The sequence below is a fragment of the Coenobita brevimanus genome, chromosome 8 (assembly GCF_032717465.1).
Source record: "Coenobita brevimanus isolate Jiangsu-jjx chromosome 8, ASM3271746v2, whole genome shotgun sequence".
NCBI classification, from domain to species: domain Eukaryota; kingdom Metazoa; phylum Arthropoda; class Malacostraca; order Decapoda; family Coenobitidae; genus Coenobita; species Coenobita brevimanus.
The window spans coordinates 2,759,134-2,767,316 of record NC_136961.1 but is presented as its reverse complement, the minus strand read 5'-3'; the positions used below and the strand labels follow the sequence as shown (position 1 = coordinate 2,767,316).

The following is an 8,183-nucleotide window of genomic DNA, read 5'->3' as shown; positions in this document are numbered from 1 at the left end:
TTTCGGCAGCGCGCCCTGTCCAGCTGCCACGATCAGACTGTTTCTGTGTGTCTGTTTGTCTGTGAGTCCGTCCTTAACTCCTACTTGGTTATTTGGTGGACTTGAATGAAAAATTCCCTGGTGAGTTCGTCTAGTTACTCCGGTCCTCCACTATATGCAGAAAAAAAAAAAAAAATCTTGTGTGTGTATGGAGGGGGGGGGAGGGCCTAGGTGTGAGTACATGGCAGGTAACGTTGGCAGGTGTGGCCAAGTAAGACTGGCAGGTGTAGGTGGCGGCGTTAGGGGATCACCACCAGACTTCTGGTGTAGTTACCGTGTTGCACCTGCCATGCATGGTGGTATGTGGGGGCGTCCATCATCCACTCACTTGATGTAGTGCTGGCTACTTCTTCCATCAGGTCTAGCATTCTTTTTCGGTTTTCCTCCTTTCTTCCTCTATAGCATACCACATCCTTCCTTTCACTACCACTCCTCTTTCCACTTGTGGAGGCTGGACATAGTAACAGGCCAAATGGTTTTTTGTAACTCAGGAAGCCATTTACATCGCTGGGTGGTAATTATAAAATCAAGTAACGGGGTGACGTGGAGTCTGCTACAACGACCGTGTTAACTGGATGGAAAGACGCAAATGCGGTGTCCACCCTGGAAGCAAACCTCCACAGTAATCCCGGTACCTCGCTGTGGCGAGGAACTGCCAGCCGTGTGGGAACATCGATTATTTCATGGGGATGGCCCTGCAGGGGTGGTTGCATTGCCTGTGGTTGATGGGTTTGCTCAGTCAAACAGACTGGGTTAGTACAACAACTACAACAACCTGCCATGCAACACTGCCTTGTTTTGTAGTGAAAACTGGATGTTCGAGTTGCATTATTTATGTTGTTAGTCTGGTGGACTGAATACGATTCCCGTAGATTCTGTTCAACCAGCAGCATAACTAAAGACCTGCATGAAACATCAACAGCTGAAACAAATATTCTAGACTCTAGAGGAAGATTGACAGGTGATAACTTTCTTCCTATATTACCTCATGCCGTGAAAATGCACCCTGTGTACAATATTATCGACTGCCTCCAATTGGTAATGGCTAAAAAGAAACAAGTACAGAAGAGCAGAACTATATTCCATTCAGTTTTATTAGACGGAGAATATCGTCCCCTCGTAACTTACTTCCTGTAGCTCATTTGAAAGGAAAGGGCAAAACTAAATGGCTGTACATGCATTCCACATCACGTCTTCATGCTAACACGATGCTCTGGTGCTGATCTCATATTGCTGCTCAGTTCTGTCGATAAAATAACTGCAATTATATGTCCCGTTAAAGTGAACAGAGTATAGATAGACACGTGATCATCTGGGGCATAACCAAAGTGACTCTGTATTAAGGACTGTGTTAGACTGCATCATCTTGGATTTTGACAAACTGCGGGAGCTACTGTGAAGCACCATAGGATGCTTCGCTAAGTGAAGCACAGTGCGTGTGAAAAACCTAATAGAGATAAGGTGAAGCATCAAATGGGACTAGGCTTGACTGAATCACCTAGTGTGTGTACAAGTATATAGGTGGGATTGACTGACTGGGCTGCTTCTAAAGATGCTCCCACATCTAATAATATTTCCGAAGACGTCTTCATTTTACTCTGGCTAATTCCAGGCAATTGTAATCTCTTCAGGAAATGCCCCCCTGACGGAACGGATTCAATAGTGATTCATTCACTAAGACTTGTGTTCATTTCCTGTGTTTTGTATGTCTTTGTTTTACTGAATATAATTCTGTAGAATCAATCGGAATAAATAAAGATGTCACTTTCATGAAAAAGTAAATATATATTATACTTCAAATTCTGTTTTGATACATTTATTGTAAACTGATGAGCTACAGTGATTGACTATTATCTATATAGGCAATATAATTATAAACAATATTTATGATTTTAAAGTTATAGTGAAATCAAATAAGTCGGAATACGTAGCGAAGTTTTAGTGGTATCATACATTATGTGTAAATATATAAAAAAATGAATATCAACTTTATCTATCTATCTATCTATTGCCAGACGCCTCAATCCCGTTTGGGGTGGCCACAAACAAATCGCCTCCAAGTCGCCCTGTCCCCCGTCATTTCACTTTATACATGATGTATAATGAAAATTATTATTATATTCGTATGTTTTGTACGTCCCTGATATGCCCTCCAGTCTGACAGAGTAACGGCTGGAGGCAGGTATATAACAGAAACTCCGTTGTACTCACCGTCTAAGGTTTGTAGTCAGTGTGGGGACAGTGCGTCTGCTTTCTTAACCCAGGGATCGGACTGCCATAAATCTGGAAAAATCCATTTCCCCCATCCAGTTACCTGGGTAGGATTCAGTCTTAAGGCCATTTGTTTTCCAGCCACTCACGCTACGAATAGTGCCGCTTGAGCAATAAATTTACTGAAGAACACCATTCACTGGTAATGTTCGACCGAGTGAGAACATTATGCGTACCCGGTACGTATGTATAGTCGAGTGGTTAATGGTTAGTAGTGCCAGTCAGTAGTACCATATAGTACCAGTCTATTTATTATGTGGGTTTAACTTCTGTACTCTAGGCAAAACATCAGCAGTGGGTTATTTCAGAGACTGTTCAAACAACAAGGTATCTACCTGTATACACATTGTTGGAAAGATTGTGAAAAGTAAATACGTACTACTTAAGTGACTTTTCTCAAAATTAGCAACTATATTACTGCCTTCCCGTACCGCAACGGCAGAGTATAACAATTCTGTGATTCTACATTCTTACCATAGCACTGCTTGGTGACCGGCGATGTATTCCAATAGTACCCTCTTGTTAGAGCTCAACTATAGATGATATTACTACGATTCAACAGCTCTTCTATACCACTTAATCGTAACTATAGCTAGTATCTTGTTACATCCCATTATTCAAGACTGAGAGGTAGGTTTTGAGCCTGAGTTATGGTGGAGAAAGAGTGTAGTAGAAGTGTATCCTAAGGTGAAAAGAATCGCCGACATGTACCGTAGCAAGAATAAATCAGCAAACTACGCCATCTGTTCAAGGGTTCAAAAATATGTCGTCTGAAATTATGCAAATTCCATTCCAGACTGGCACATGGAACGGTTTGATGAAGTGCCAGTCAGTCAGTCAATCAATCTGTCTAAAACTAGGTAACTAAATCCTATAAGCAGTGGCTACAAATAAATCTGCACCACATCGCCTCACCCACCACCATTTGTTTACCCTTCATCCAACTCATCACCCCACCTTCTCTCACTCGATGTAGTGCTGCTCTCAGGTGGCTGCCCTTTCCTCTCTTCCTTCCTTTCTCCTCTGTGTTCCTTTCCTTCATTCTTTCCACTTCCTTCTGTCTACGGGTGAGTCCACACTGAATGACAAGCCAATTTGTTACCTGTACACCAGGGAACCAATTACTACGCTGGTTGCATATAACCAAATTATGGCGCCTGGTGATTTAGTGGGTAATTAAGGCACTCCAATCGGATTGAGCCTGGGCAGGTTTATATCCAAGGGATGGTTGAGGTTTATCGCTCACGTAATGCCACTCATGGATGAGTGAGGCTGGTCACTTTCATCTGAACTGTCAGGACCAACTTGCCTAGCCCGGGGCTCCTACGCTCCTCATGGGGCAACACATGATTGGATGATGATGGTGATGATATAGATAGATAGACAAATAGATAGATAGACACATATATAGATAGATAGATAGATAATTATACAAATAAATTATAAGTTTACTTGTTAGGAATTTTTTCGTCGTTAGAGGGTTGAAAGATAAGAGGAGGACGGGATAAACAGGCATTGAGGAGGAACAAGTGAGGTGAAGCACTGAAAGGAAAGGAAATATGGCCGGTGTAAAACCCATGAAAAGAGGTGTAAACGTGAGAGGAGAGCTGAGAGACGAGGCTTATGACCATATAAAGCATGGGTATGATGTTAGTGTGTGGTGCAGGTGGTAAAAGCGCTAAGGGAAGGGGTATTATGGTTATATACATTGTAGGAGTTGGGTGGTGTGGGAAACGGATGGACAGAGTGATGAAACTAACGACCACCATCATCATCATTATCATCATGTACATATTTTCGGCCGAAATGGGATTAGTCTATCGCAGAGGTTCTCAAAAATATCCGGGTTGCGTCCCCCTTGGCCTTGGTTCATATCTCCATGTCCCATCCCCTCCGCCTTTTGCCATCATCTGACTCTAAAACTTATTCCTGAATACTGTTGTCGTTACTTTAGCAGCACATTCAAGGGGGCGTTAACCCAGTTGAATGCAGACTGAATCACCACCTTTTCGGGGGATGGGAAAGGGGATTGTTGTGTTGTGAGATTCGCCCCACAACAGTGGTGGGGTACAGGCAAACAAGAGAGCCCGTCAGACGAGATGCAGGAAGGCTCTCCAAAGACAGCTTAGCAGTACAGGCGAAACAGCAGACGGAGGAAAGGCAGCAAGGGAAGGAGAAGGCTGGATGGTGGAAGAGTGGGGCCGGCTGCAGATGGTCGATGACAGCAGTGTGGGACGGGTAAAGTAGGTGGAAACCGCGCCGCCGATGGAGGGGGCACCAACGACGAGCTGCAGGTCAAAACCGCCCCAACGCTGCCCTCAACCCCCTCACCCTTGATGGACTAGGGCTATAACGGCTCGCCTAACTCAGCAGCGGATCGAAGCACCAGGAAGAAAGGCCCAGTCACGGTTGTGTGGAGGGAAGGCCCCGATCCAGGTGGTGGTGGATGGAGGGTCGTCGGCCGTGGTCTACGGGTGGAAGGCGGAGGAGCCTCAACCTCCTGGTGAGCAGGACCTAGGCCCTCGACCTCCAGTGGAAGGGACAGGCCAGACTCCCTCAGCGCTGCAGATAGCTGGTCCCATCGTGGACTGGGGTGGAAACGTCGACACGGCATGAGGTGGGCTGTGAGCAATGTACTAAGGCTATAAAGGCTCGCCCAGCTCAGCAGCAGATGGAAGCAAGAAGGGGGAAGGCCCGGTCGCTGTCGTGTGGAGGGAAGGCCCTGATCCAAGTGGGCTGAGGGAGGGTCGTCGGCCATGGTCTAGGGTCGATGGCAGAGGAGCCTAAACCTCCTGGTCGGCGGACTTAGGCCCTCGACCTCCGGGTGGAGGGGACAGGCCAGACTTCCCTCTGTGCTCCAGAGAGCTGGTCCCGCCGCAGACTGGGGTGGAGGTGTCTACACGGTGAGAGGTTGGCTGCGAGTGGGGGGGGGGGAAGGGGAGTAGTAGTAATTGATTTCCCCCCCTGTTAGAGAAGGGGGGGGGGCTGGGCCACCTCGTAGCCCAGTGCTGTAATGTTCGTTTAGTAGTTACATCGGAGGGGGTTATGACTTAACTAGGTTGAGTAAAAGATGCGGGGTGTTGGATGTGGCGTTGTGGACGATGGATGTGGCTATGTTGCTTAGTGTTTGAACAGGTGTGGCGAGAGGAGAGGTGGGTGTTATATCGGGATCTGGGTAAGCGGCGCCACCTCTGATGGTGGTTGTCGCTCTGCATTTAATTATGTAGTGTAAAAGTGGGAAGGGGGCGTCTGTTTCGCAGTAGCCGCAGGTTGCGTTCCTGATGTTGCTGATCATTTGATCTCGTGATAAGTAGCCGAGGCGGAGGCGGTGTATGTAGGTGAGAGGTCTGTTGGGTGTATGTGTGGGTAGCGGTATTTGTTTGTATTTTGTTGCACTGGCGTACCAGATGGCGGAAGTGGAGCTTTGGTTGACATGGTATAACTGAGGAACGTTTATATAACCAGGCACTGAAGCGGCCAGGATTGGTGCCGACACCTGAAGGTGTCCCTTTCCTGCAGCTACCTCGTTCACAAGAGAAATAAAAATGCAGTTTTGCTATTATTTTATGACTAAAACAATTACACAGAAACGACTCTATAGTACGCAGGACATTAAATTATTTGATATTGATGGTTTGCTGCTGATTTTGAATGCATGAGCGAATGCCAGAAAGGACCACATGTGGATCACCAAATAATAGTCCCTTTTTTTAATCTTAAGAAGCAGCAACAAGGAAGATGTGCCCTCAGAGAGATATTTGTGATCATTGCTGGATCATAAAAAACACCACTTTACTATATCATTGTCATGGCAACAAGCACCACCACATGGCCATAAACACCAATACATGGCCATGAACACCACCACATTATCGTAAGCCTCACCTCCTGGCCATTGACACCACCACAAGTTTACAACATGGCAATAAACACTACTATATGGTCATAAACACCACTACAGGGCCATGAACGCTCCCTAATGGCAATTAACTCCGCAACATAGTCACCAACAGTACTACATAATCAGCAATACTACATAGCCAAACACACCACGACACAGCCATGACAATAAACACAAAAATATGGGCATAACCATAAACATTACCAAATGGTCATGAAACATTATCAACTCATTGTATTAAATATAAAATCAGCACATGCTTGTTCGTTATCACAAACACCACAACGTGGTCGTACAGCAACACTCCACAGCCACAAACATCAAACCAACATATACACGTTCATAATCTCTTCATTATTTGTTAATTTTCATTTTGTTATGAAACACGAACCAATTTGCATTCTTTCTGTTTACAGATGAACTGATATCTTTTTTATTGTTTGCTTCATATATCTAAGCATCAGTAAGTCAAATAAACAAATATATGAGTGCGAAAGAGATATGAAGCTGTCAACTGTGAATGTGACGAGCAACTGGCACATGCATCCTGTGATGTGCTAAGTTATATAATTAAAAATGACCGAGCAGATACATGTACAAACCAGGAACGAAAAACAGTTTATTGGTATTCAAACTTTAATAACTGGGGTGTGGTCAACCCACTCTATAATACTTCTTGATATATACCGCAGTTTTCTTGCCAAACGACCAGATCAGAGACAAACAAGAAGCGGTGCCAAGGCACAGCAAACCTGTCCCCGGCAGTCATTTTAGTGCTGACGTATAAACTGTAGATTCATTCATTCATTGCCAGACGCCATGTATCCCAAATGGGGTGGCCAAAGGCTTAGAGTTAATTGTTTTACAGGGAGGGGCACTAATCCTCCACCAACCCCACTTGACTCATAGGGATGCCAACAGCATCTGGTGTTCCCAGGCGGTCACCTATCCAAGTACTAACCAGACCCAACGTTGCTTAACTTCGCTGATCGGACGGGAAGCGGTGTACTCAACGTGGCATGGCCGTTGACGTATAAACACAACAGGATATCTAGTCAAAGATGTTACATATCAAATTATGAATAAAACGGGTGAAAACTGACGATTTTATGCCCATTTAAAATTTTAGGCCCGACCCACCTGACAGTGACCCCCCTACCAGTAACAGGGAGGAGACCCCCTGACGTAATGAGGCATGTTATACGATGCTGATTTCAAAGATGCACCTTTTGGTTTTGGTTTCATGTCGATATGACGAATTTGAAATGAATTATGGCAAACAAAAACGAATTTTTTACCTTTTCTTTCTTTTACATTTGTTGGGCCTACAACCTGGGCCTAGACCCAGTTTGGCCCAAAATTTGATCAGGTGACCAGAAGGTCATAGCTCATCATCCCTGTAATTTCGTCAAAATCGCACCATTAGTTATCGCGTAAAGTTGTTAACAGACAGACAAACAAACAAACAAACAAACAGACAAACCGAGTGAAAACAATACCCGACCCTGGCCCCTCCGGGGTAGAGACCCTGTAGAAAGAGAGACTGGACAGCCAATATATTCAGCTGTTCGCTGATTGGTCGGCTGACATGGCGGCATTTTGGTTCAAACGGCTCACAGCCCGGGTGCTGACTGACTGCAGACGCGTCTAAACATACATCTCGTCACCTGCTGTGATACATGACTGGTTGCTCACTAAAATGTTGCAATAATTGTAGTACATCTGATTAATTTGAGCTGCTGAAAATTTCAGTTTTATTCTTCACCTCTACATATGGATTTTACTTCAGGGTACAGGTAAACACCGAGATAATCGCCAAAATATAATTTTGACAAACCAAACTGTTTGTAGCCGCGAAATGGGTGGTGATGTATTCCTTTACTGTGGCTTTTTTGCCCTTATTAACGGTTTGATTGTGCTGCATTTGGGTGCAATAACAGTGATGGACCCTCTATGTGACTACCGATTCCCT

The 8,183-nt window shown here is 44.9% G+C and overlaps 1 non-coding gene across 1 annotated transcript; it reads right to left on the bottom strand.

The window, feature by feature from the left end:
- Nucleotides 1-7,123: 7,123 nt before the first annotated feature.
- Nucleotides 7,124-7,242, bottom strand: LOC145408886 (5S ribosomal RNA). Its single transcript, XR_013899008.1, has one exon. It is a non-coding gene; the product is annotated as a 5S ribosomal RNA (ribosomal RNA).
- Nucleotides 7,243-8,183: the final 941 nt, after the last annotated feature.